At 35.3% G+C, this 27,556-nt stretch overlaps 2 long non-coding RNA genes and 1 other non-coding gene across 3 annotated transcripts; 2 read left to right on the top strand and 1 right to left on the bottom strand.

Moving 5' to 3' along the window:
* Positions 1-10,512: 10,512 nt before the first annotated feature.
* On the top strand, positions 10,513-12,647 carry LOC145803010 (uncharacterized). The gene is made up of 2 exons (XR_014344956.1): positions 10,513-10,861; positions 10,968-12,647. It is a non-coding gene; the product is annotated as an uncharacterized LOC145803010 (long non-coding RNA).
* Positions 12,648-15,733: 3,086 nt separating this feature from the next.
* On the top strand, positions 15,734-19,903 carry LOC114289000 (uncharacterized). The gene is made up of 2 exons (XR_014344955.1): positions 15,734-15,980; positions 19,517-19,903. It is a non-coding gene; the product is annotated as an uncharacterized LOC114289000 (transcript).
* A 1,527-nt stretch (positions 19,904-21,430) lies between these two features.
* Positions 21,431-26,869, bottom strand: LOC114292969 (uncharacterized). The gene is made up of 3 exons (XR_014344952.1): positions 26,224-26,869; positions 22,053-22,101; positions 21,431-21,806 (listed from the first exon to the last, which is right to left on the bottom strand). It is a non-coding gene; the product is annotated as an uncharacterized LOC114292969 (long non-coding RNA).
* Between the last annotated feature and the right edge of the window lie 687 nt (positions 26,870-27,556).

Below are 27,556 nucleotides of genomic sequence, written 5' to 3'. Positions count from 1 at the left end.
TATAATGTGTATGCTCTCATTATCATAAATAATAAATATTAAATTGAAATATATTTTTGGCTTGGCCACAAACTGTTTTCTTTAGTTCATGTTTACACAAAATGGAAAACATTTTGTCAAAATCTGTTAAAAATTAAATATGAATTTCTATGTTTTTCTACAAAATAAAAAAAAAAATCAGATTAAAAAATTATTGAATTTGTCAGAAATTGAATAAATTACCAATAAAAATTATGAACTACATTCCAAAAAAAGACAGCAATTCTTTGTCATGAAATTTGATTGGGAGTCAAATGTCAAAGGCATCCAATAGGTGCAAAATTGAATGAAAGTAAAGGACGATCTAATTAATTAAAATGTATAAGTACATTACAAACATTGAAGATACTGCAGTTCGAATAGTATGCATTACAAATACGAACATAAGTCCAATGGCTTGCTACGTGGGTCACATTCCATAACATAAAAAAAATATCGAAAAAAGCATATTCACATTAGTCCCAAACTCCGTATGTAAAACAAATGGTCGCGTATGCGAACACGAACTCTTGCCATATCCACACCTGTATCCCCAACCATGAGCCCATCATCGACATTTTGTCCGCCGGCGTGAATGTCCAGCATGTCATCGGGCGCTGATGAAACAAAATAATGTCTGTCGTTGCCCAAGGCAGCTATCTCGTGTCTACGAATGAAATTGTGTAAGGCCATTGATGCACCGACCAACGGCACTTGCACCGTCGCGAAATCATAGTCCGGCATGTTGTGCAGGAACTTCCACCGAGATTTCCACACTCCAAAAGCCCTTTCCACTACACTCCTCAATGACGCATGCGCTTCGTTAAACATTTCTCTCGGGTTATCGGGTTGTCCATGTTCCCGAAATTGTGCTTGATAATACCGAGACCCTTTGAATGGTGCCAGGTACCCCTTCTTGTTTGGATATCCCGCATCAACAAGGTAACATTTACCTATAATTAAATAAAATAAATTAAAAAAACCAATTATATACACGTGACATAAACCCCAAATAGTACTGAATTTGAAATATGTTACCTTCTTGTGGGTGCGGAAACGGTGCACGCTGATTTTCAATTACTTCCTTAAAGATGCGACTGTCATGCATACTTCCATCCCAGCCGCAAGAAATAAAAATAAAGCACATGTCAAAGTCACATACAGCTAGTATATTTTGGGTTGGATAACCTTTTCGGCCATAATATGTGCCCGCATCACGAACAGGCAACACAGCTTGTACATGAGTTCCATCCAACGCACCTATACAATTCTGCCATAATAGAACACATCACAACTATTTAATTGAACACCGCATTGTACACAAGTGTTGTTAACGACAATTACAGCATTCTCACCTTGAACGGTATGTATTTGCCTCTTGACCGCAATTTGGGATGCCTACTAGTTTGAGCTCTGGTTGGCTTGCAATGCTGTTCAGTGAACAACTTCATTGCATCCAACACTGCATGAAAATGTCGAGAAACCGTTTCTCCCGAGTGTTGAAACCGCTCTTGAATGCTTCGGTTTTGGTAGCCGGCCAAGGTATGTATGAACATGGCAACACTTTCTTCAATGTGTAACCCATGAGGTCTTTTAGGTACCCGTAAACCAAAATCTCTTCGTAATGTATGACATAACGCGTTAAACATGTAAAGAGGCATATGCAAATTTTCTTCACCCCTGCCCAAGTGTCCATCAAATAATTCTTGAATCCATGCACGACCGGTTAAAATTGAAGTTCGACATGGGATCTTGTCCATGTACTTTACGTAATATTCCATTGCATGTCGCGCTGCGTCAACAATTACATCATTCTGTTGGTCCTCTTGTTCTTCTGCTTGCTCGATTAAGTAATCATCATTATTTCGATACAGATTGCTACATTCACCGTTCCACATATCAAAAGTGTTGAACCCTACAATGCACACAACACAGTATTAATTACGTTGACCATATAGTCTTATCCTTCGTTAAAGTAATGCACAAAATAAAAAAGCATGGCACCACCTATGCATACATCTACATTTTCCTACAAACCATAAAGAATAATGCAGTCAATAAAATTGAACAATTGTAGATACGAATGATGGTATAGTCAACACAAACCACGCTTCGATGAAGCAATACTGCATAAAATGTTCCACATTAGGTTCGCATCCATTCACCCAAAAACATTAATATTAACTAACAGTACTGATAATCGAAGCTACCAAAAAGCAAAAATAAATAAACAAAACAGCACAAGTCATGTCCACAAACACCCACAATGGTTTCCATTTTCCCCCAAAACAACAAACCACAGTTATCACAGTCCTTTGGAGGCCTTCAACGCTGCAAGCCAACCGACCACATTACCATCATCAGGCATGCACATTAGTATCTCACGGTAATCTGCATTCTCCAAAGCAATGCAGGCAAAGTGGAAAAGAGGCGTACTGAGAAAGTCGGGTATAGCCATAATCCTCTGCATGCATGCCTCAATGCCATACTTCTGAGAGGCACTAGTTCCATGCCTGATCGTAAGGTGCTTCTGTGAACGAACAGCCTCGGATAGATGGTTGAAACTGTCTGCAAGCACAGATGCGCCACTGGACGGTTTCTTAGACTTTCCACTTGAACTAGCCCCCTTTTTGCGCTTTGACCCTTGCTCCGTTTCATCTACCTAGACTTTCCACTGTTCACGCGTTTTACTGTCCACCCTCCCCCATTGTCCAGGTAGATGAAACGGAGCAAGGGTCAAAGCGCAAAAAGGGGACTAGTTCAAGTGGAAAGTCTAAGAAACCGTCCAGTGGCGCATCTGTGCTTGCAGACAGTTTAAACCATCTATCCGAGGCTGTTCGTTCACAGAAGCACCTTACGATCAGGCATGGAACTGGTGCCTCTCAGAAGTATGGTATTGAGGCATGCATGCAGAGGATTATGGCTATACCCGACTTTCTCAGTACGCCTCTTTTCCACTTTGCCTGCATTGCTTTGGAGAATGCAGATTACCGTGAGATACTAATGTGCATGCCTGATGATGGTAATGTGGTCGGTTGGCTTGCAGCGTTGAAGGCCTCCAAAGGACTGTGATAACTGTGGTTTGTTGTTTTTGGGGAAAATGGAAACCATTGTGGGTGTTTGTGGACATGACTTGTGCTGTTTTGTTTATTTATTTTTGCTTTTTGGTAGCTTCGATTATCAGTACTGTTAGTTAATATTAATGTTTTTGGGTGAATGGATGCGAACCTAATGTGGAACATTTTATGCAGTATTGCTTCATCGAAGCGTGGTTTGTGTTGACTATACCATCATTCGTATCTACAATTGTTCAATTTTATTGACTGCATTATTCTTTATGGTTTGTAGGAAAATGTAGATGTATGCATAGGTGGTGCCATGCTTTTTTATTTTGTGCATTACTTTAACGAAGGATAAGACTATATGGTCAACGTAATTAATACTGTGTTGTGTGCATTGTAGGGTTCAACACTTTTGATATGTGGAACGGTGAATGTAGCAATCTGTATCGAAATAATGATGATTACTTAATCGAGCAAGCAGAAGAACAAGAGGACCAACAGAATGATGTAATTGTTGACGCAGCGCGACATGCAATGGAATATTACGTAAAGTACATGGACAAGATCCCATGTCGAACTTCAATTTTAACCGGTCGTGCATGGATTCAAGAATTATTTGATGGACACTTGGGCAGGGGTGAAGAAAATTTGCATATGCCTCTTTACATGTTTAACGCGTTATGTCATACATTACGAAGAGATTTTGGTTTACGGGTACCTAAAAGACCTCATGGGTTACACATTGAAGAAAGTGTTGCCATGTTCATACATACCTTGGCCGGCTACCAAAACCGAAGCATTCAAGAGCGGTTTCAACACTCGGGAGAAACGGTTTCTCGACATTTTCATGCAGTGTTGGATGCAATGAAGTTGTTCACTGAACAGCATTGCAAGCCAACCAGAGCTCAAACTAGTAGGCATCCCAAATTGCGGTCAAGAGGCAAATACATACCGTTCAAGGTGAGAATGCTGTAATTGTCGTTAACAACACTTGTGTACAATGCGGTGTTCAATTAAATAGTTGTGATGTGTTCTATTATGGCAGAATTGTATAGGTGTGTTGGATGGAACTCACGTACAAGCTGTGTTGCCTGTCCGTGATGCGGGCACATATTATGGCCGAAAAGGTTATCCAACCCAAAATATACTAGCTGTATGCGACTTTGACATGTGCTTTATTTTTATTTCTTGCGGCTGGGATGGAAGTATGCATGACAGTCGCATCTTTAAGGAAGTAACTGAAAATCAGCGTGCACCGTTTCCGCACCCACAAGAAGGTAACATATTTCAAATTCAGTACTATTTGGGGTTTATGTCACGTGTATATAATTGGTTTTTTTAATTTATTTTATTTAATTATAGGTAAATATTACCTTGTTGATGCAGGATATCCAAACAAGAAGGGGTACCTGGCACCATTCAAAAGGTCTCGGTATCATCAAGCACAATTTCGGGAACATGGACAACCCGATAACCCGAGAGAAATGTTTAACGAAGCGCATGCGTCATTGAGGAGTGTAGTGGAAAGGACTTTTGGAGTGTGGAAATCTCGGTGGAAGTTCCTGCACAACATGCCGGACTATGATTTCGCGACGGTGCAAGTGCCGTTGGTCAGTGCATCAATGGCCTTACACAATTTCATTCGTAGACACGAGATAGCTGCCTTGGGCAACGACAGACATTATTTTGTTTCATCAGCGCCCGATGACATGCCGGACGTTCACGCCGGCGGACAAAATGTCGATGATGGGCTCATGGTTGGGGATACAGATGTGGATATGGCAAGAGTTCGTGTTCGCATACGCGACCATTTGTTTTACATACAGAGTTTGGGACTAATGTGAATATGCTTTTTTCGATATTTTTTTTATGTTATGGAATGTGACCCACGTAGCAAGCCATTGGACTTATGTTCGTATTTGTAATGCATACTATTCGAACTGCAGTATCTTCAATGTTTGTAATGTACTTATACATTTTAATTAATTAGATCGTCCTTTACTTTCATTCAATTTTGCACCTATTGGATGCCTTTGACATTTGACTCCCAATCAAATTTCATGACAAAGAATTGCTGTCTTTTTTTGAAATGTAGTTCATAATTTTTATTGGTAATTTATTCAATTTCTGACAAATTCAATAATTTTTTAATCTGTTTTTTTTTTTATTTTGTAGAAAAACATAGAAATTCATATTTAATTTTTAACAGATTTTGACAAAATGTTTTCCATTTTTTGTAAACATGAACTAAAGAAAACAGTTTGTGGTCAAGCCAAAAATATATTTCAATTTAATATTTATTATTTATGATAATGAGAGCATACACATTATAGTTCGAAAAAAAATATAAAATCATAAATTGCAGAAAAAAATAAAATAAATAATAATCTTTTTTATTTGGGGAAAAAAATTTACTTGAAAAAAATAAATAAAAATCTTGTGTAAATGAAAACAAGATTTTGTCAAATAAATAATAATCTTTATTTTAATAATAATCTTAAATAATAATCTTTATTTTAATAAAGAGTATTAAAATAAATAATAATCTTTTTTACTTGAAAAAATAATAATCTTTATTTTAATAAAGATTATTAAAATAAATAATAATCTGTTTTACTTGAAAAAAAAATGAAAACAAACTAGTTACAGAAAAAAAAAAAAAATTTAATCGCCGACAAAAAAATTTACTCCCAAAAAAAAATATTGAAAACAAATTATTGCAAAAAAAAATATCAAATCATAAATTGCAAACAAATTATTGCAAAAAAAACATTCAAACAAATGTAATGGCCAAAATTTTCATATTTGGAAAAAAAGTAAATTCTGAATTTTTATTTGAAAAAGAAAATTAATTGACAAGTAAATAATTGGAGAAAAATATGTATTTTTCACACTATAAATATCAAAAGAAGGCCTACGTTGATGATTATAAATAAATTATAAATATGTATAAACTGATGATTATTAATAAATTATGAATTTCAAAAGAATTATAAATTATATTAAATTTCAAAAGAATTATAAATTATTTTAATAAATTAATGAGTTAGGTTTAATAAATGACTGAAGGTGTGTTCATATATATAATTAATTGTGTACAAATTTTACATATATTTTTTTTGTTATCTGTACATGTTAAAAATTACAATTCAATTAAAATAAATAATAATCTTTTTTATTTTTTGTTACCCATGTCTGTTTATTTTTTTTTTCAATTAAAAGTAACAATCTTTTTTTTTTCCAATTAAATAACAATGGGTAGAATTATTTCCAATTTTTTTTTTCAATTACAGTTAGCATTTCAATTACACAATTCAACTTGGACAAAAGTGCAGTCCGTACGTCCACGTCAAGCCTTCTGCCGAGCTGAGACCAACGCACGCCGATCTGGTGATCTGGGGGCAGTTTGGTAATTTCATAACAAAACATCATATCAAACACTCTCTCCAATACAATCATTTCAAAATATTTTCATCCATCTTCCCAAACATACAAACTAAAAAGCCTAAAAAATAATCACTTCTCAAACGAGACCTTTATTAAAAGTAAATTGGTATGGGATAATATATATCTTCGCTGTTGTTTGACTTTTATTGATTTTAAACCAAGGTTAATCCCATGTGCCTATCTCCAGTGTGCTAAAATCCTATATCAACGCCATCTTAGACAAATTCATATAAAATAAAAATAAAAATAAAATATAAAATTCGATTTAGATGTCCAACTTGGTCCGAACGGTTTTTACTTGCATATAAGACAAACCAAATCGTTTGGATCAGTTTTTAGTGATTTAAATCCGTCGATTGTGATACAAGATTAAAATATGTTAGATTTTTATTTTTATCAAATCAATGAAAAATAAAATATAATAGTTTTTTATTTATAGATAGTAAATAGCATGTTAATATAATATATTTTTAGTGCATATGAGTAACACATATTTAGCAATGATGTTTGATTGTCGAATTATAAAAAAAAAAAAAAAAAAAAAAAAATTGAATGAGATTATCTAAATTACATTTGTTTAATTAGTAACTTTATTATTTTTATAAAGTGAGAGTAAAATAAAATTTTCACTTTCATTCCCGTGATTCTAAGCCTCCTATAGGCTAGTCCCCACCCTTATGAGAGGATTAGCAATCTAAATGGGACTCCCAATCTCATAATAATTTTCTCAACCAATATATAAATGGAAAAATTGTCATTTAGTGATAATTTTTAAAAATTATTATAAATTTATGAAAAAAAATTATAATTATAATTACTAATATTTATGATATTTGTCACTTATTTAAAATTATTTTTTTATGACCCCACTGTCTTGTTATTTCTCTCTACATAAATAAATATTCACAACCATCTAAAAAAAGGGAACTTCCGATAGATTTTATACACAAAGTTTAAAATTCATCTAATTTCAAAACAAAACACTTACTCCAGTTAGTCCTATATATTTTTAATTGTTACCATTTTTTTTTTAAATTTAAAGATGCTGCTACATCCCACCACCGTCGGATTTCCGTCAGACGGTCACCAAAGACTTGTTGAAATATTTAACGTCCCTGGAAAGTCACCGGAGCATCACCAAAAATTCACGGGAGTATTGCCGGAGTGTTCTAAATGTCATTAAAAGTCACCGAATGTCTAGAATGTTTGCTAGATGTCAAGAATATAGTCGGAGACTCACTGGAATATCCAGAATATTGTCAGTAAAAAAAATAATAAATTGAGAAATTAGAGCAAAAAAATATCAAAATGTACTAAATATTGATAAACTAAAAGAAAAGAAAAAAAAAACGTAATAATAACAAACAACAATGGGAAAAAATATAAATTATTTTCAATTTTTGTAGAGTTTAAATAAATAATCTCCAATATTGATCAAACTGAAACACAAATTTTGAAACTATAAAATGTCACAGTTTCAATGTATGATTTTATTAAGTATTTATTCTTATTAATCAAACTAAAAAATATGTTATGAAATTATAAAAATTTTACAATTCTAAATAAAGTTATGAAACTGTAAAATTTTACAGTTCTAAAGAATGATTCATTTCAGCAGCAAAAAAATTAAAACTGTAAAATTTTACTGTTTTCACCGCCTGTAACTAAAAGTAAAAAACAACTTATTCAGATTTCACCGCCTGTAACTAAAAGTAAAAAACAACTTATTCAGAACTTAACAATTTTCTCCATTAAAACAGGAAAATAGAAATGTGTACTACAGAAAAAGTAAAAAAACTGAGAGATCGAATGAAAGAGACAGAGACAGAGAGAGTTGTACTCCGACAATTATTTTTAGTTTAGATCTAGCAGAATCTGGCGTAGATCTATTTAAATCTGATGTAGATCTAAATAGATTTACATTAGATTTGAGTACTTATCTCCTTCACCATCGGTGAGCGCGAAACAAGGAGTCGGTGCTCAATATTTATCGGTGAACCCTAATTAATGGTAGTCATTGGTCGCCAGTGACTGTAGATTAGAAAGAGAAAGAAAAGAAAGAAGACGTGGTGGTGATCTGAGCCCAAATATCAGAGAAAGAGAGGTAAAGAGAAAAAATAAGGTGCAAAGAATGTAGATTAGAAAGAGAAAGAAAAGAAAGAAGACGCGGTGGTGATCTTCACCAAAATATCAGAGAAAGAGAGATAAAGAGAAAAAAATAAGGTGCAAAGAAAAATGAGAAGATAAATGAGTGCAAAACTTTTGGGTTTATCTAAAAGATTTTGAGATTAAATAGAATACACACTTTTTAAAAATGACTGGTAAGTAATTTGCCAAAAAAAAAAAATTAGTATTCACTATTAATTTTTCTTTCTTTCTTTTTTTTTTTTTTTTTTTGGGCTTTTTCCTTCGTTAAAATAAATTAACAATAATAAATTTTATGATCCAAACAATTGGGTTGCAATCTTAAACCTGCCATTGCAAAGCCAACCCAACTCATAAATTGCAAAAGAAGGCCCAAAATATAACTATACTAATGTAAACAAATCAGAATCCTACTCCGTAGCAAGGAGGCATAGGGCAAATCTGTTCCATGAGCTTCCAATGATGTTGATGTGCTCAGTTTAGCTGTATTTTCCCAGTTCAATTAACCATGTAGTGGGCTGTTTGGCAAGCCCAAAATCAATAAGAGCAAATATAGACTGCTTTGTTCAACAGTAATGCCAGTGCTACACTTAACAGCTTTACATCTATTAAAAAAAAATTATAGTTAAGGACCCTGCAGTATGTTCAAACTGGCTTTACATCTACCCAAAAAAAAAAAAAAAAAAAAATTTTTCCCCCCTACCATTTTAGTTGTGGAATGGGGTGTGAATGTAATGGAAAGATGGGGAAAAAAATACACAGGCTGCACAATTGGTATTTATCTTAGTAATAAGACATACAGTGAGACTACAATTCAGTAATCAGAACAAACCACACAAGATGTCATAACATTAAAATAGTTACTATATGTATATATACTCTGAATAATCACTTTGTAGAGCAAAAGTTTTCTACCTCACAAACAATATAGAGCCAAACAGAATGATTTAACAATATATAACAATGAGAGAGATGAGTAGTAGCATATATAATAATGTGTAATACATAATTGTATGAATTGGTGACGATGCATATATAATTGTATGAAGCATATAGTCGTCGTAGTCATCACCATCATCATCTTAGAAATGGAGGATTATTATGGTCGAGTTGAGGAGGAGGGGCAATCAGACTTGAGCATTTGCCTGAGTTCTTTTGTGACATCAATCATTTCTAGTCTATCTTCTTTGTTATATTGGGTGTATCTCAAGGCAAGTGCTCCTACAGCTTGTAATTGTTGTTCTTCCTCAATTCCTCCTCTTTCTTTCAGAATTCTTGGATCCACAATTTCATTGGACTGATCCTTTTCTACAGAGTCTTTCACCCATGATTCTATGGATCGCTGATTTGTGTCATGGTACAAGTGTATGGCTTTTTTCCCGATTAGAAGATCAAGAAGAATCATGCTAAGACTATAAACATCGGACTTCTCAGTGAAAAAGCCCGTTGATATGTACTTAGGATCTATAAATCCAATTGTCCCAACTACCTTGTCTTCCACCTGTGTTTCTCCAGGAGGAATTGATATAGAGACGGAGAAATCCAATAATTTACCAACACCAGATTGGTGTATGATAATATTATTTGGTTCTAGGTCCCTATAGATGATGGGTGCAGAAAACGCAGTGTGCATGTAAATAATAGCATAGGCAATATCATTTGCTATCTTTAGCCTACTTTTCCACGTTAATGATGATGAGCATTTACTTTCGTACAAACGTTTTGAAAGTAATTCGATACTCCCTCCTGCTGCATATTCATACACTGAAGCAGGAATGTCAAAGTCTAGACTGTTACAATTAATGTATATATATTGATGTTATTGATGCTGTAAATATAATGTGAAGGTACCTCTCCTTTTATAGAGGGGAGAGTGTTACAAAGGGGCCAAAAGAGCCGAAAGAAGAAAACATAATTATTAAACACTTTACATATTATATTCTAACATATTATATTCTAACAGCCCCCCTCAAACTCAAGGAGGATAGAAACCAACCAACTTGAGTTTGGAAAGAGTAACAAAACAGGAAAATAAAATAGGATAGGAGACACTGGATGGTCGTGTCAGACCGTTGTAGCAGACACTGTGTGGTCGTGTCAGACCGTTGTAGAAGACAGTTTATGGGGTCATGTCGGACCGTTGTAGAAGACAGTTTACGGGGTCATGTTGGACCGTTGTAGCAGGACAGGTTATGAGGTCATGTCGGACCATTGTAGAAGACAGTTTACGGGGTCATGTCGGACCGATGTAGCAGGACAGTTTACGGGGTCATGTCGGACCGTTGTAGAAGACAGTTTACGGGGTCATGTCGGACCGTTGTAGAAGCTGACCGGAATCAATGTCGGGACAGTTTACGGGGTCATGTCGGACCGTTGTAGAAGCTTGTGGTGGTGCACCAAGGGGGCGACTTAGGGAGTGCGCCATGGGGTGGCGTGGGTGGTTCCCATGGTGTGTAACCATGCTCACCATGATACATGATATATGTATAACCCCCCCTCAAACTCAAATAGGTGTGAAGATAGAACCCTATTTGAGGTTGAAACAAAGGGAGTGATAAAGCTGACTGGTGTAGAAGACACTGTATGAGTGTGTATATAGGCTGCCCAAAAGATATACATGGATATAGATATCGAGCCCTCAAAAGTCGTACCCTCAAAAGGTGTGCCCAATCTGTCAAAAGGCGTGCCATCAAAAGGCGTGCCCGATGCATCAAAAGGCGTGCCAAATATGATGGCGAGGCACGTGAGTGCCTTGGCTGGCGTGCCCGTTTGTCTGGCGTCAAGAGGCGCGCGATGCGCGTGGCTGCCTCGGCTATTTAACCAAGACAGAGCCTGAGGCCGAGGCAGAAGCAAAAAACCTGCGAAATCCTCTGTAAAACTCTTCGTTGTGCTGAGAGAGAGAGGCTGTAACACTGTTGTGCTGAGAGAGAGAGTCTGTAACACTCTGTTGCGAGAGAAAATGGCTTCGTCGTCCCGTGGTCTGCTGACTCTCTTTCCCGATCTCAACGAGTCAACAAGAGAGATAACGGGTGCGGTGTCCCGTGAACCTCAACCAAATACCACTGGGTTTGCTCCGTTGAACTTTCCGATGCAGTCGGTGGAGCAAAAAATGGCAGTGCAAACGGATGTGGAGGCGAATCAGTATACTTTGAAGGCATGTGTGGAGTCCATGACGGCGGTCACAAACTTGTCGCACCGGCTGCAGAGTAGGACAAATGAGGTGCAGCAATTAAACTCCCAGCTGGCTCTGCTCCAACGCATGTATAAGGATGCGCGAGCAGAGATAAGCGTGCTAAGGGCAGAAAACAAGGAGCTGAAGCGGAAGGCCACCGTGATGTTCCGATTTGGAGGGCCGCCATATGTGGCAGTGGAGGAGCAGGGAGTAGTGATCGTGCCCAGTGGAGTGGGAAACACGGAGGCAACACCGGCAAGGGCCGCCCAGGACGGAGGCAAGAAGAAAAGACCGGCGGCAGAGTAGAGAAGAAAAAATGCCACTGTTTTGGTTTGTTGTTGTTGTTGTTGTTTTTTTTGTTTTTTGTTTTTTTTTTTTTGTGTAAAATTGGGATCGGGGTGATCCCTGAGATGAATAAAATATGGGTTGTTTTGCAAATTTGAAATGTGTGTGTGGTGTTTTTTTTTTTTTTTTTTTTGTTGTTGTTGTTTTTTTTTTGTTTTTTGTTTGTTTTTGAGCATGGTGAGGATGAATAGATAATGAGGAATAAAAAAAAAAAAGAAAGGTGGGAGTGGGGAACAGGACGAAGCAAGAGAGCGTGATTAGAAAAAAGAAAGTGATAATAAAAAAAGGAAAAGAAAGTGGAAAGATAAGAGAGGTTGGTTCCCACTGTATCAATGATGTGGGTGTGTATGTGCTAGTCAAGAGAAAGAGAAAGGTGGGTATGTAGGTAGTGGGAAACGTGGGTGTGAAAGGGGCTCACCAACTAAGTTTTTAATAATAAAAGAAAAAGAAGCACAACACCACTACATCGGTCTCTTGAGGTGCATGTGCATGGGGCCCGGGGGAGTAACATAAAAGAGAAAGCATGGATGAAGGCGGTTCGGTGGGCAATAAAAAAAAAGAGCAAGTGGGGCTTATGATCATCATTCCTGGGGTAGTGTGCAACGCACTGTTTGAGCTGATTTGACGAGGGTAGGGAGGAGTTAGAACATGTGGATCATGGTGAGCGAGATGGGGAGAGGCCAGTTGTAGAGCTTGCGATCCAGGATGTACTTGTTGTAGATGATCACTGTGAAGCTCAGGAAGATCCAGATTGCTACTGGATGAATTTTTTTCTGGATGTTGTTATAAACACATCTACCCCAACACAAGACCGTGGTGACAGAAGGGAAGCTATCATCCAATATGACAATGTCCGAGCTCTCTTTCGCGCCTGTTTGATCTGAAGATGAGGCGGCAATATGACAATGTCCGAGCTCTCTTTCGCGCCTGTTTGATCTGAAGATGAGGCGGCAACAGGCCCTACTTGGGCCATGCCCCGATGATTGCTAGATCTCCGTGAGACAGGAGCTGATATAGCTGGTGAATTGCTCGGTTGTTGAAAGTATGCCTGGTGAGCTTGGACACGGTCACGGGCATGAGCAACTCTGCCAGGGTGAGGAGGAATCATTGATGATGGTATCGAGCTCCCTGCTCTGGCAGCAGAATTGTGACCCATGACAAATGGATGCATAAAAGATCCCGATCTTGGTATATCTGAATTCGGCCTAGCTGCCCTGTGAGTCACAGATGGAATTGAGGGCTGATCAACACCGCCAACACGACTGCTCGATGTTGGGAAGGGAGAGGAATGGTGCTCCCAACTGTGATATTGGACGTCCATGGGAGGAAAAGCATAAGAAGCAGGCAACTCACGAGGAACAGCTGGCCCATTCCAGTGATTATTGAAATTAGAACCGTCTGACACGCTTAATTTGATGAGGGGTGAATTGGTCCTAAGTAAGCGATATATGGGCAAGGATGAGTAGCAGATGATACAGCCGTCTGCTCAGCAAAGATAGCATGTTGTCCAAGATCATGATAAGCAGTTGATGACAATTCCCTTTCGTCGAAAGAAGGAATACTCGCAGCTATGTTTAGAAAACTCCAGCGGGCAGTGAAGGCAAAGGTGCCGACCGGCTGCCCGCCGGTGAGAAAGAAATATAGGCCTAAATCTTATAGCTCTGATACCATGTTACAATTAATGTATATATATTGATGTTATTGATGCTGTAAATATAATGTGAAGGTACCTCTCCTTTTATAGAGGGGAGAGTGTTACAAAGGGGCCAAAAGAGCCGAAAGAAGAAAACATAATTATTAAACACTTTACATATTACAATAATGCTTGAGACCACTAAAAGTAGTGCTCTAAAAGCACCACTAGTGATGTGGCAGTGGACGGGACCCACTGTTGTGTCTTGTGTTTTTTTTTTTTTTTTGGTTAAAGTTCTTGCCAACTCATTAGTGGTGCTTTAGAGCACCACATTTAGTGGGATGTATCATTACCCTACATATTATATTCTAACATATTATATTCTAACAACAACAACCTATTAGTTTTAAAACATTCTTGTGACTACTCATTAATGACGTAATCACCATGTCGCAGTAGCCTGAGGCTTTGCATAAATCAAATGTGAATGATGCTTCTTGATTAAAATTGGGCGTTTGTCAAAAGAACCCTTATAAATATCAAAATAGTCAACCAACACAATTTGATTGGAGCAAAATCCATTTGTTGCCTGAGAGAGCTCTTGGATAGAGAATCTAAGAATAGAACTATTATATTTACCATTTGAAAAAGAAATGAGATCCTCCAAAAACATGCTGCCGTTTTCCAGGAATTTTCTTTTCTTGATCTGAATCATTCTTATTATCAAATATTGTGACGATCCCACCACGTATAATGATTAACACTTAATTAATTAAGGAGATTTGAATTTTAATTGCCACTTTTTCTAATTTAATCTAGGATTTATGAAAATTATGAAGATTGATTCATATATGATTCTATTGAGGATTAATTTTTGGAATTAGAAAGTGAAAGCCTATGGGGCTAAAGATAGTATAAATGGCGAATTGAATTATTTTAATTTTGAATATTGAATCATATGGGGGTTTAATTAAATATTCGATTCAGATTTATAAAATTAAGATTTGATTAATTGGGTCCAAATTGAAGTTGATTAAGTTATACGAATTAGGAATTAAGATTATTGTGAATTAAATTCATTTATGAGGTGCCTAATTTGGATAAGCAATTTATTGACGAAATTGTAAGTCTGATCAGAAATTGAAGGCTTAAATGATTTAAGATACCAAAATTGAGGATATGAATAAGTTCAATTTGATATTTGGAGCTTTTGGGGAGTTTAATTAAAATCTGATTCAGATTGATAAATTTAAATATAATTAATTGGGCTCTTATGGAAATCAATTAGACTAATTAAATTATGTGGGATTTGAGATTAGTTATAATTAATTAATTTTGTGTTAATCAAGATTTATTAAGATTAAGTGATGCTTAATTAAATTAATCCTACACATAAATTAAATTATGGAACAAACTAGAATTTTGGGTGTGGGTGTGCTGAGAATTCTGTAGGTGTACTGAGCAATTCTGAGAGTGCGTGTGTGCACACGTGTTCTTGTGTGGGTCAAGAGGTGAAGGTATGTATATGTATGTAATATTTTGAGGCAACAATGATTTAGACCACTAAAAAATGCATCACTAATAGCACTAATATATTAGGAATGACAAAAAAATAATAAAAAAATAAAAACAAGGCATAGAAAGTGAGCGGGACCCACTGACACATCATTAGTGCTCCCTTTAGTGATCTCCTTTTACTGCTCCCAAGCATTTTTCTATTTTGAGGGTCAACAATGATTCATCTCACTAAAAACATCACCACTAATAGCACTAATGCATTAAAAAAGTAAAAAAAAAAAAAAAATACAACTCCAAGACCAAAACATCATATCATTCATGGCGGGACCCACTGCCACCTAATTAGTGGGAGCACTAATTAGTGCTCCCAAGCATTTTTCTTTGAGGGTTGGCCTCAACCTTTTGCTGGAAGAAAAAAAAAAAAGAGAAAAAGGAAAGAAAGGAGAAGGAATCTGAGAGAGAGAAACGAAGAGAGAGTCTAGAGAGAACCTACTTCATTTTTGTTGCTTGTTGTTGGAAAAGAAGGAATTTCTGCCCATGAAGAAAAAAAAAAAAAACTAAGGAAAGAAAAGCTAGAAAAGAAGATAAATTAAAAGAGGGGCTCAAGGTTTGAAGGAGAAGAAGAATTAGAAAACTTAAGGTATGGAATTTACGATTAATTTGTGTAGAATCCTTACATTACACTTACAATTAAAGATGAAATTAGACTCAAATCATGTAATTAAAAGGAATTAGCAAGAAGATGAAGAAAATTGGAGTTAAGTTTAAGATTATGGAAATAAATTTGGAAATTAATTAGTTTGAGTTTGATTTTTATTATTGTTCATAAGTTTGAGGCCCATCCTTACATGCATGTTAGAATTTCAAAGTTATAGATTTAATTCATGTGTAAAAGACTTATGAGTGTAAATTTGGGTTAGATATGTAGAAAATTAATAAAAATCTAAATTAGAGTAATTTAATAATTAAATTATGATTTGCTTGGAAAAAATATAAGATCAGTAGTTTTGATCCTAATTTCATATATGCAAATATTTCTTTAAAATAGTTTATAATTTCAATTTCATGATTTAAGAGGAATTAGTAAAATGATGAAGAAATTGAATTGGATTCAAAATTATGGAAGGAAATTGGGTTCTAAACATGAAATGGGTTACATGCATGTTTGTGGTTATTGAAATAATTGTAAGAATTCTCCAAATTGAGCTTGGGTTTGGAAACTTTGGTATATATGAAATGTATATTTGCATGCATCATGAGTTTTGAAAGGATTTGAGCCATACAAGTTTATTATGCATTTGATTTTGAAGAAAATATTTTGAAAACATTGAGTTCAAAAAAAAAAAAGGGTTAATCATGGAGTTAATTGAGGTTTTGATTTTGTTTTGAAACCTAAAAATTGGTTTGATTTTAATTTCTAATCCATGCATGTAATGTAATTTAAGAGTTTTATTTAATTTAAACATGTTATTGAATATATTAAATTAGTTAGTTTTATTGGAATTACATATATGCAATGTTTGCTAAGAAAAATTGACAAGAAAATGAAGAATTGGAGCCAAGATCAAGTTTATGAAGTTAAAGAAGAAATTAATTACTTTGGGTTTGATTTTGGAATATCATGCATGAATTGAGTCTAATTTCTACATGCATGGATAAATTCTGTAAGTTTTAATATTCTAATTGTACATACATCATGGATTTCTAATAATTGATCTCATGTTTTGATAAAATAAGAATTAAGCTTTGGAAATTTATGGGTTTATGAACAATGAGCTTAATTTATAAATTAAAGGAGTTTTGATATAAATGATTTAAGATTGATCATATTTTCTTGATTATTTAAGAGTTTGTATGTTTTAGACAAGCCATGTATGAACCCAAGTTTTGAAATTATTTTGAAAGCTCAATTCAAGTTTAGAATTTGTGAGTTTGGAATTGGGCTTGATATGAAAAACATGAACTAAGTTGAATTTGATGAATTTGAAGTTTGTGTGTACATGCATATAAAGGATTGTCATGGGTTTGCATATTTGAGTACAAACATGCACGTATATTTCAAATGACATGGCAATTAATTTGCATGAGCTTTGAAGTTATGAAGTGAGTTTGATATGATTCGAGTTATGAGATGGATTTATGTAAATTTGAGATTCAAATCCTGTAAAATTGGCCCTTATATTCATGTTAAAGGTTATGTGGTGGAAATATGAGTCTTATGATATTAATTACATTGGTTGAAACCAAGTTTTGAACCTCAAACATAATCTGGAAAAACCCAAAATTTGACCTATCCGCTCGAGCGTACCCTGTTTTACTAGACTCCTCGCTCGAGCATCAAAAGTCTCGCTCGAGCGTAATTTGCAAGCAACCAGTACTTTTCAGACCAAAGAGGTCCGCTCGAGTGGCCGAAGCAACGCTCGAGCGGAGAACCCTGTTTTAGAAATTTTAAAAAGTTGTTCTATACTTCGTTTTCCGTTCCCTTTCTTTCCAAAGCACTCTTAGGCATGCATTAACCATTGTAAATGAATTAAAGAACATAAAAGAAGCCTAAGAATGTTAAACAAGTTAAAGAACGGAATGAATTGTATTGTGACTCAATTTCTATGTGTATTATGAATTGTATAGGGTCAACTACAAGAGTGAACCAGGCATTTGAACACTGTTAGTAATAACTTAGTAAAGCTATGTTCAAGTTAAATTATTTTTAGTATATGAAATAAGATCTGTTGAATAAAATGCCATGTTTTATACTATGAATGACTGTCCAACAATAACAAGCATTTACGTGATAGTATGCTATGATTCAAGTATGTTACAAGTTCCTGGTACCGGAGGTTCCTTATGGAACTAACAAGCTATCTGTACTCGGCTGGAGGTTCCTAGGTGGAACTGACAAGTTTACAAGTTCCCAGTCCGGAGGTTTCTTTACGGAACTGATAAGTTATCCTTACCCGGCCGGAGGTTCTTCCATAGAACTAACAAGTACGAGACTCTTTGTATGTGATTAGTAGCGCTAACGGATATACTGTGTAACATTAAGCATGAACTCTATTTTCTGTATGTGATTTGAATAAGAATATGAATATGAATCCGTTTCTGACGGAAATCTGAATATGCATAAGACTCTATGACGGACATCATTCATTAAAACTCTTTACTTTGTTATTATTCACTGGATTCCAACTCACCGTATTATTTACGTATGTAGGTCGTTAGTAGCGTGACCAGGCCTAGAGCTTCTGCCTGGACTTTGTTTTGCCTCCCGTAAAGGTTCCGGATATGTCTAGTGGTTATGGCTAAGTACATAAAGTTCAAGTTTTGTTTTCTTGTTTGGTTAAACAAGGCTTTGTTTATTTTTTAAATAGGGCTACGTCCCTCTTTGTCTAATCTATATATATATATATATGATGACGTAAGAATGATGTATATATATATGAAAAGTTTCAAATTTTTCTGTCTCATATAAGTGCACAGCTCAATGGATGTTGTATGTTTATTATTTGCTTCCGTTAGCCCCTAATATTATGTCAATATGTCTCAAAGGACTTCGGTAATCCCAGGATTACTGGCCGGTTACAATGCTAAACCTATAGGGGCGGGTTTGGATCGTGACAAATATGGATGATAATATCCATCTTCCAAATGCCATCAGAGAGAGCCACATAGTGTTGTTTGTCAGTAATCAATCACCTGTGTCTGCCATACAAAATGATTCACAAAATTACCCACACAGAGAGGGGGCAGCTATTTTGCTTTGGCAAATCACAAATATTAGAAGCTTATATAACAGATCTCCCATTAATCATCAATCACAGAATCAATGAGAATAGCAATAACTAGAATGAAAAAACACAAATCAAATAAAAAAGTTAAAAAAGAGACTAACAATTCTAATAACTGTTTTTTCTTTAACTAGATTGGAAGAAGAACAAGATCTAACCTATTGTTCTGAGCTGCGCATGCACTGTCTGTCTGTGTGTAGAATAGAATCTGGAGTAAGGATCCTCGGCCGCCCTTTCCTGCGGCCCTGCCTGCCACCCTCTCCAAAACGACATCGTTTTGGCTAAAATGACGTCATTTTGGCTTGGTTTTTTTTTCCCCCCTTCAAAAATTTGAGTTTCCCTATTTTTTGACTTTCATATTCCTCTATAATCTCATATGTTTTGTGTTTAGCCCTAACAGAAACAAAGACGAGAGAGAAAGACACTAGATGAAGAGAGAGAGAGAGAGAGAGAGAGAGAGGCATAGAGAAACGAACTAAGAAAGATGGTGGAGGGACACGACGGAGACGGCGATGGCGACGGCGACGACGGAGGACAGAGGATGGCAGAGGGACACAACACAACGGCAAAGCGAGATTGTGGCCATGACGAGGTCAATTTCATCATTTCAGATTTTTCTTGCTAATATATACATGTATACGTATATAACTAGGTCTGTCTGTGTTGTGAAATTCCTAATTTTTGTATTCCTATTTCTGAAATGTTTGTGTTGTCTGTGTTTCTAAAATTAATTCCATATATACATATTGAAGAATGCTGTCTTCTGTAAGCTATATTTGTGGATTAGTTGTGTCTTCTGTGCTTCTGTCGTATATTCACGTTTGATTTAGTATGTTTGATCATTAAATACTAATGATCAGTTAAGAGATTCTTTTGTGGATTAGTATGATTAGTAGTAATCCAATTTTAGTTTTTATCATAGTTCTATACATGTTTAGTAGTCTGCTTTGAAAAAAATGAGTTTGCAAAGCGTGCAGCACTTTTGTGTTTGTGTAGCACTTTTTGCTGAAATTTCTATTTTGCATTTTGGAAGCATTTCTTGTGATTTGTATTACATTTTGTGTTGCAAACCAACTGTTTGATAAATGTCTTGAGAGATAATCTTGATATACAATGATATTGAAGAATTTTTGTTGAGGATAGGCCTTCTAAATACACAAGAGTTGGGGAAATCATGACTGATCAGGTTATTCCTGTTACCTCAAGATATACATTTTCTTTTCTTATATATGTGTGTGTTGTGAAATCATGACTGATCAGGTTATTCCTATTACCTCAAGATATACATTTTCTTTTCTTATATGTGTGTGTGTGTGTGTGTGTGTGAAGATCTGACCAGTTTCATATTCTTAATCGAACAACACAAGTTGATAACAGTGACATCCGATACAAACATTCTTCAAGCAATACAGCTCATGACAGGTAAAATTTATCCTATTGAATTGTGATGTGAAAAGAAAAACCGTATACTATTGAGTTCATTTTTTTTTGGGGGGGGCGGTGAGGGAAATGATAATAATTTTTGTTGTTTGCAGAGAATCACATACGGCATGTTCCAGTGATAGATGGAAAGATTGTCGGAATGATTTCGATTGTAGATGTTGTCCGAGCGATGGTGGAGCAGCAAAGCGGGGAAGTGAATAAACTGAATGAGTTCATCAAAGGAGAATATTACTGCTAAAATCTTCACAGAAACTCTATTTGACAACATCCTTGTTTTCACATTTTCTTTTCCCCCCAAGCCTCTTTGGCTTGAATTTATAGGACAAAGTCGCAAACAGTTGGTCCTTTCCTCTAGTTAAATTTTTATTTGGGTGATCTTTTTATTTTCTTTCCCTTTGTAATTTTTATTCTCTTAAAAAAATAAGCACTGTTTTATTTACAGATCAAGTTTATTCTCTTAATTAATTTGTGAGTTTAATGTTTCCAGTTTCTTCAATTGATCGAGTGTGAATGTCTACGTAGTTTGCTATTTTAAATTTACATTCAACTTTCATATATAGTGATGGAGGAAGGGAGGGAAGAAGCGAATGAGTAGCAAAACTATCTGCTTGTGGAGCGAACTATTACTACATTTTCATCTTCCCAGGAATTGATTTTGGTTGTGTTTGGATTATAAATTTAAATTTGAATTTGAGTAAGAGGTTCAATTTTCAATTAAAGAAAGAAAAAGAAAAGAAAAAAACTATTTCTCCATATGAAATGGCTATTGAAAACAGATTCAATCACAATTTTTTTGAGAAAGTAAATGATAGCAAGTATTTGGTCTAACCAAGAATTTGGTCTACAAATGTGAGAAAGGAAATGGCTACAAATGTTATCAAGTATTTGGTCAATTGAAATTTTAAGTCAATTGAAAACCATTTCTTGATTGGATAGGCTTCATTATAAAAATTAATACTATACAAATACAAGTACATGAGACCCCATACAAATACAAAGAAAGAAAGATAGAAGGTTGTTTCGTACAAATAAAAACTACATAAGACCCCATACAAATACAAGCACCCCCAAAAGTGATCTCAGGTGTCAACTTCATCTCCTTTGGATGCAGTGTCTTCATTTTTTTTGGCCTATCGATGTTGTGCCTTGGTTTCTTTCTCCGGTCAGTGCTATTCCTTGAAGCCTCGAAAACATCTGTGCTCCTCCGAGGCTGCTCAATTACTTGCTTACCTGCTCAACTACTGTAATAAATCCATTTTTTAGAGGTCTGTATAATTTATCCAAATATAAAATAGTTCTATTGCTAATTAATTTCAACTATGCACTGTAGGCATTTGTATGTTTGGGCATGTGTTTGAGTTCACATATACTTAAAGAAAAACTGATCAAGGTTGTTTTTCATTGTCATTTACTAATTTGTGACATTAAAAGTCCATGATGTGGAGAAAAATTTAAGAGCCAAAGCGTGGAAGATGTACACTTACATTGTGCAGCTCTAGTTTGAAGGCTGCTAGTCCAACCATCAAAGTGGCACTGCCAAAGACAACAGAAGGTTTTTGTATGAGACAAACATCCCGTATCATTGTATTGCTTTTCTAAGGCGGAAAGACATTAAGAATGCTAATGATAAGCCAAGCCTCTCCAATGTAAAATTTCCCCCATTTTCTTTTTCTTTTATCATGGAGTCTAATGACAGGACATGAACACAGTTTTTATCATTTATACAGCACACAGAAATCAAATAAACAGAAAAATACAAAATCAAAAACCCATCATTCAAGTAAAATTCAAACTAGAACCCTCATAATCCCAAGGATAAAGCTAAGTACAATCATATATTGTGACAACCCTCACCTCTGATTAGCGTTAATTCATGATTAAGCATGATAAATAATTAATTAAGGTGAAACCCCAAATTGATTGCGTGAGTGTGTTGTTTAATTGCATTTCTATCTGTTTGTTACAGAATGATCTGTTCATGTTTTAATTTCAAATTGCGAATTGAAAGTCTTATCGGCGACCGATTCAGAAATTGATTTGTGTTATATGCTAATTAGGATTTATATGATTTTATGGTAGGTTTAATTAAAATTCGATTTGGAATGATTAAATTAGAATAAATAATGCTAAATTACTTTAGCTTGAGTTTATTATACATTTTCCATTGGTGGGCCTTTACAAGGCCATTTGTTTGATTTCATTTTGGTTGACACCATTCTCTATCTACCTTCCTGCCCAAAACATGAGAGAGAGGGAGAATAGGGGAAAATTTAATTCAACAAGTGTATTGCTTGAATTTGAGAGGAAATTGAAGGAGTTTTGGAGATTAGTTCATCTAGCTCAAGATTTTAGTGTCCTATGCCCATTTGAACATCTAAGGTAAGGAAACCAAGTCCCTAGTCTTGAATTTAAGTTGAATCACTTATGATTTCAAGTGAATTAAATTATGAGATATGAGATTTAAGCTTAAGAAACATTAATTCATGCATGCATGTCTATATCATGGAGTTTGAAGTTATTTTGCATGAAGTTCTTCCATGCATGTTCATATTATAGTTGTAATCTAAGAATTCATCATGTTTTTGGAAAGAATGGCTCATTTGATCATGTGTTAGAAGCAATGAATTCAAATAAACACATGCATGGCATAATTACACCATGTTCTTTTATTTGAAGTTGTATTGGTGTTCAATTGTCATACTTTTGGGCTTTGATTTTATGAAATGATCTTTAAAACATATTGTATCATGAGTTTCTAAGTGTTTCCAGAAATTTGGCCCAAAGGATGAGTTTTAGAATGTTTGATTCATGGTTTGAAGCTTGGGAGCAAATCTGGAAAACCCAGAATTTGGCTTCCTCGCTCGAGCGAAGGATTCCACACTCGAGCGACCACCTTTGTTTTCAGAATTCCGCTCAAGCGACGGAATGCTGGCTCGAGCGTAAATTGCAAGCTCTCAGGTTTTTGCGTGTGCAAATGCACACTCGAGCGACGAGACCTATGCTCGAGCGAGCATCGAGCGAAGAATTTCAGCAACCAGTACTTTTCACATTTTTGCAGATTGCTCGAGCGAGGGAGTCTACACTCGAGCGACCTCTCCCATTTGGTAAGCTCGCTCGAGCGAAGTAGTCTACGCTCGAGCGAGACCCCTGTTTTCAGCAAGTTTTGGAAAAAGTTTTTAAGTACATTTTTGCATCCTCGTTTCATCCTAGGCATTCCTAGGCCATGTTTAAGGCATCATAATGAGGATAATGTTATAGAGCCACACCAAGTCAAGTTAGGGGCTAAGTTATTAACCCCGAGTGTATAATTTAGTGTGTGTTCGTTCTGCAACTATGTAGGGTTGGCACCCAAGGACGCTAATTAGCCTGCCTATAGGCCAGTAATCTGTAAGTAACAATGTTGTAAAGCTATGTTTAATTACAATTATTTTTTGAACAATTGACTGTATTGTTTTCTGAAATGACATTGTTTACTGAATGAATGTTTGTCCTATTTTATGAACTGTACCCGTGGCATCCATAGCAATTGACTATTACTACTACTGCTACTGTTACTGCTACTGTTACAGAGATCTCTGTCAGTTCCAATGATTGGAACTACTACTGTTTACTGTTTTGATGGCCATCAACTGACTGTTCGGTCTATTAAGACTTACTGTACTGTTCTGCTATTGGATGTACCACGTATGACTGTTATGGTTTCTAAACGACTATTATGACATGAACTATGAGTCACTGATTGAATAACTGATCTACAGATGCAATTGACTATTTTAATTACTGAAAGGACATTCATTCTTAACCCCTTTACGCATTTATTATTCACTGGGCTTTAGCTCACAGTTTATATATGTATGTAAGTGGCCAGGCACCGAACCAAAGCTAGAAACGTCGAGTTAAGCTCATGTTTTGTCCAGCCAACCGTTGTGCCTCATTTCAAGGTTCCAAGTATGCTCGAGCCAAGGCTGTTTTTGGGGTGTTTCGAATTCACCCTTTTGTCTCTGTTATGTATCGAATGTTTAAGACTTGGTTGTACAGTTATGGTGAAGGGATTGGATCCCTAACCTACATATTATGTGTATCTGATATGTATATATATATATGGTTATGAATGTGGATTAGTCCATAAAAGTTTTTCCCATTCAGGTTTTCACAGCTCATTGGACACCTTGTTATTACTGTTTGGCTTCCGCTAGCCCCTTTTATATTGTATTACTGTTATTATTGTCATTCAGGCCTTCGGTAATCACAGATTACTAGCCGGTTACGATGCTAAACCATTAGGGGCGGGTTTGGGTCGTGACAGATATTCAAGAAGAAAATGAATAGACATTCATATCCACTAAATGAAAACCATTCTAAACCTACTTTGTGATAGCCATGGTTATCAGAATCCCGATCCGGATCTTACAATCCATTTGAGTATAATCGATCCGGATCGTGTAAAAAATTCCTTATAGGTAGGATTTTTCGGTCCTAGTAATGGAATCTTATAGGATCTTGGGATCCCGATCTGAATCTGATCCTATACGATCCAATTTACAAGCCTTGTTTTGTATTGTTTGACATATTTTATTGTAAATTTTATATTTGTTGTCTAAATACCAATTTATGTGATCAAAATAAATAATAAAAATTAAGTAGTTTGAATAAAATAAACTAAGAAAAACAAATTAGGAAACAAACATTCAAATATTGTGGTAATTTAAGAAAATTAACTAGTTAGAAAAACAAACTTAGCTTTAGTAGAGTCTAAAGAGGGTAAAATGATTGCAACTTTATCCCAATTTTTGGAGAGATTATTTTTGTGGCTGGAATCCGCTCCACCAGGGATGCTAACGACAAACCTTATCATTCGGTTAAGCTGCTCTTTTGAGTTCTTAATCTATTTTCATATCCAACTTTGTTAAATATTTTTTCTTCACTTTTTATGCATTATTATAGATTATAAAGTATTTTGTTATAGAATTCTTCTTCTTCTTCATCTTCTTTTTTGATGAAATACAAAACTTTTACCATCGAATTTTCTATTGTATAATATTATATGTACATTTTACATAGAGTATTATATTTTTCACAATATCTTCACTTCTTTTTAATAGAATATAGGCTCATTTTGTGTATACTTTTTAAGAAATATTTATTTAAATTAAATTATTATGTAATTTATTTTTTTCGATAGGATCTTATGATCCTCGATCCAATTCTACGATCCGATCCTATAAACACCTCCAACGATCCAACGTAGAATCTTGATTTTAACAACCTTGGTGATAGCCCTACAACTGCAGCCTTCAACTTCTCAGGATTAATAGGGGTGTATTTGTCACGGCGTAATTCACTGGCAGTGGATGCTAAAACATAGCTATTTGTATTAGGCAACTGCCACCTGTATTTAACAGAGTAGCAATTGATCAAAATCATAGCAACTAAATTAACAACTTTCAAACCAAACAAAGTATGAAGATAATAACACCATTTTCCCCAACATTTTGTTTGCTACCAAAATCTTGAATCATGCTCAAAACATTAGAACCCACAATCTGAAAACTAAATTAATACTTAAATTAAACTAAACTACTTTAATTAGGAAACAAAATCATAGAAGCCATAATCTAAAAACTGTGAATAAGCACAGGAAAGAAGAGAAATGACCTTTTGGGGCCAAAAGTGACCTAAGGAAGAGAACGTAAGCACAAAGAGGGTTCAAAGCTTCAAGGGAGATAGAAGAGGCATTTTTGAGATCGAAGTGAAAAATCCACTTGGATGCTTTGGAGAGAGACAACTTGGAAGGTGGCTGGAAGATCATGGAAGTGAGAGAGTGCCTGAGAACCTCGTCGCCGCCTTGCGTTCGTCGCCCTTTCTATTCCTCTCTCGCCGCCTCTCTCTGTTAGTCTCTCACTGCCTCTCCTTGCCTTGCCTTGCCTTCGTCGCCTTTCCGTTCGTCGCCTCTCTCTTAATTTGTTTCAGAGGCTAGGGTTTAAAAATGAAAAGGGAAAAGCAAAATAAGAAATGGAAGAAAAAAAAAATTCAAAACGATGTCGTTTTGGAGGGTCGCAGAGAAGTGCGGCCTAGGATCCGGATTCTAGAAGAGTATATGAGGAACGAAGAAGATCTCAAATCCATGTCCCCTCTCTTTCTCTTATCTCTCTATTTTACATACATAAATGCAGTCTCTCTCTTTCTCTCAGAGGGAACTTCCAGTGACCTTCGCATCAAAACGAAACGAGTATGTTGAGAGTCAAAAAGTAAACACAGACTTCATCTTTTTCTCCCACTTGTGTTTTCACACTTTATTTACAGTAGTGTTCGCATATTTAAAAGCAAAAAGTTGGGAATCAGGGAATCAGATCATGGCCCTGTTTGGTTTGTATTTCCCAAAAATTTTTGAGAAAAATTCTCTACAAATAAGTTTTCAAAAGTAATCAAACCAAACAAATTTTCCCAAAAAAAAATTTCAAAACTTGTTTGGTATATAAGTTTTCCAAACAAATCTATCTCTCATACACATCAAATCAATCACTTTTTCCAAAACTCTCTCTCAAAATAATTTTCCAAAACATCTTTTGAAAAAAATCAAACCAAACAACTTTTCATACTTTTTATCTCTAAAACTCATCTCCCAAACTCAAACCAAACATACCCGCGTCTCAGAATATGCGTATAATCATTTCGTGTGATGAAGATTAAATTGTTGACAAAGCTCGTTTGATAAGTAGCCTTTTTTGATTTTTAACTAAATTAATTATAAAAAAATAAAACAGATTAAAGAATATAAAATGTCATAATTATTTTATTTTTTTAAAAAAAATAAAAAAAATTAATCTAAATAAACTTTTTAGCCCCAAGTCAAAAGGTCAATATATTTTTCAAACGAAGCCCAAAAAAAATTAGGGTCCCAGAAATTTAGGATCTAGAATAACCCAAAAATTGGTGTATGTGGTGAAAATTAAATTGATGAAATGTGAGATCCAAACACAAGCCTGGT

Source organism: Camellia sinensis, chromosome 1 (genome assembly GCF_055761805.1).
Source record: "Camellia sinensis isolate YWXY chromosome 1, ASM5576180v1, whole genome shotgun sequence".
Classification (NCBI taxonomy): domain Eukaryota; kingdom Viridiplantae; phylum Streptophyta; class Magnoliopsida; order Ericales; family Theaceae; genus Camellia; species Camellia sinensis.
This window is presented reverse-complemented; position numbering and strand designations above follow the sequence as displayed.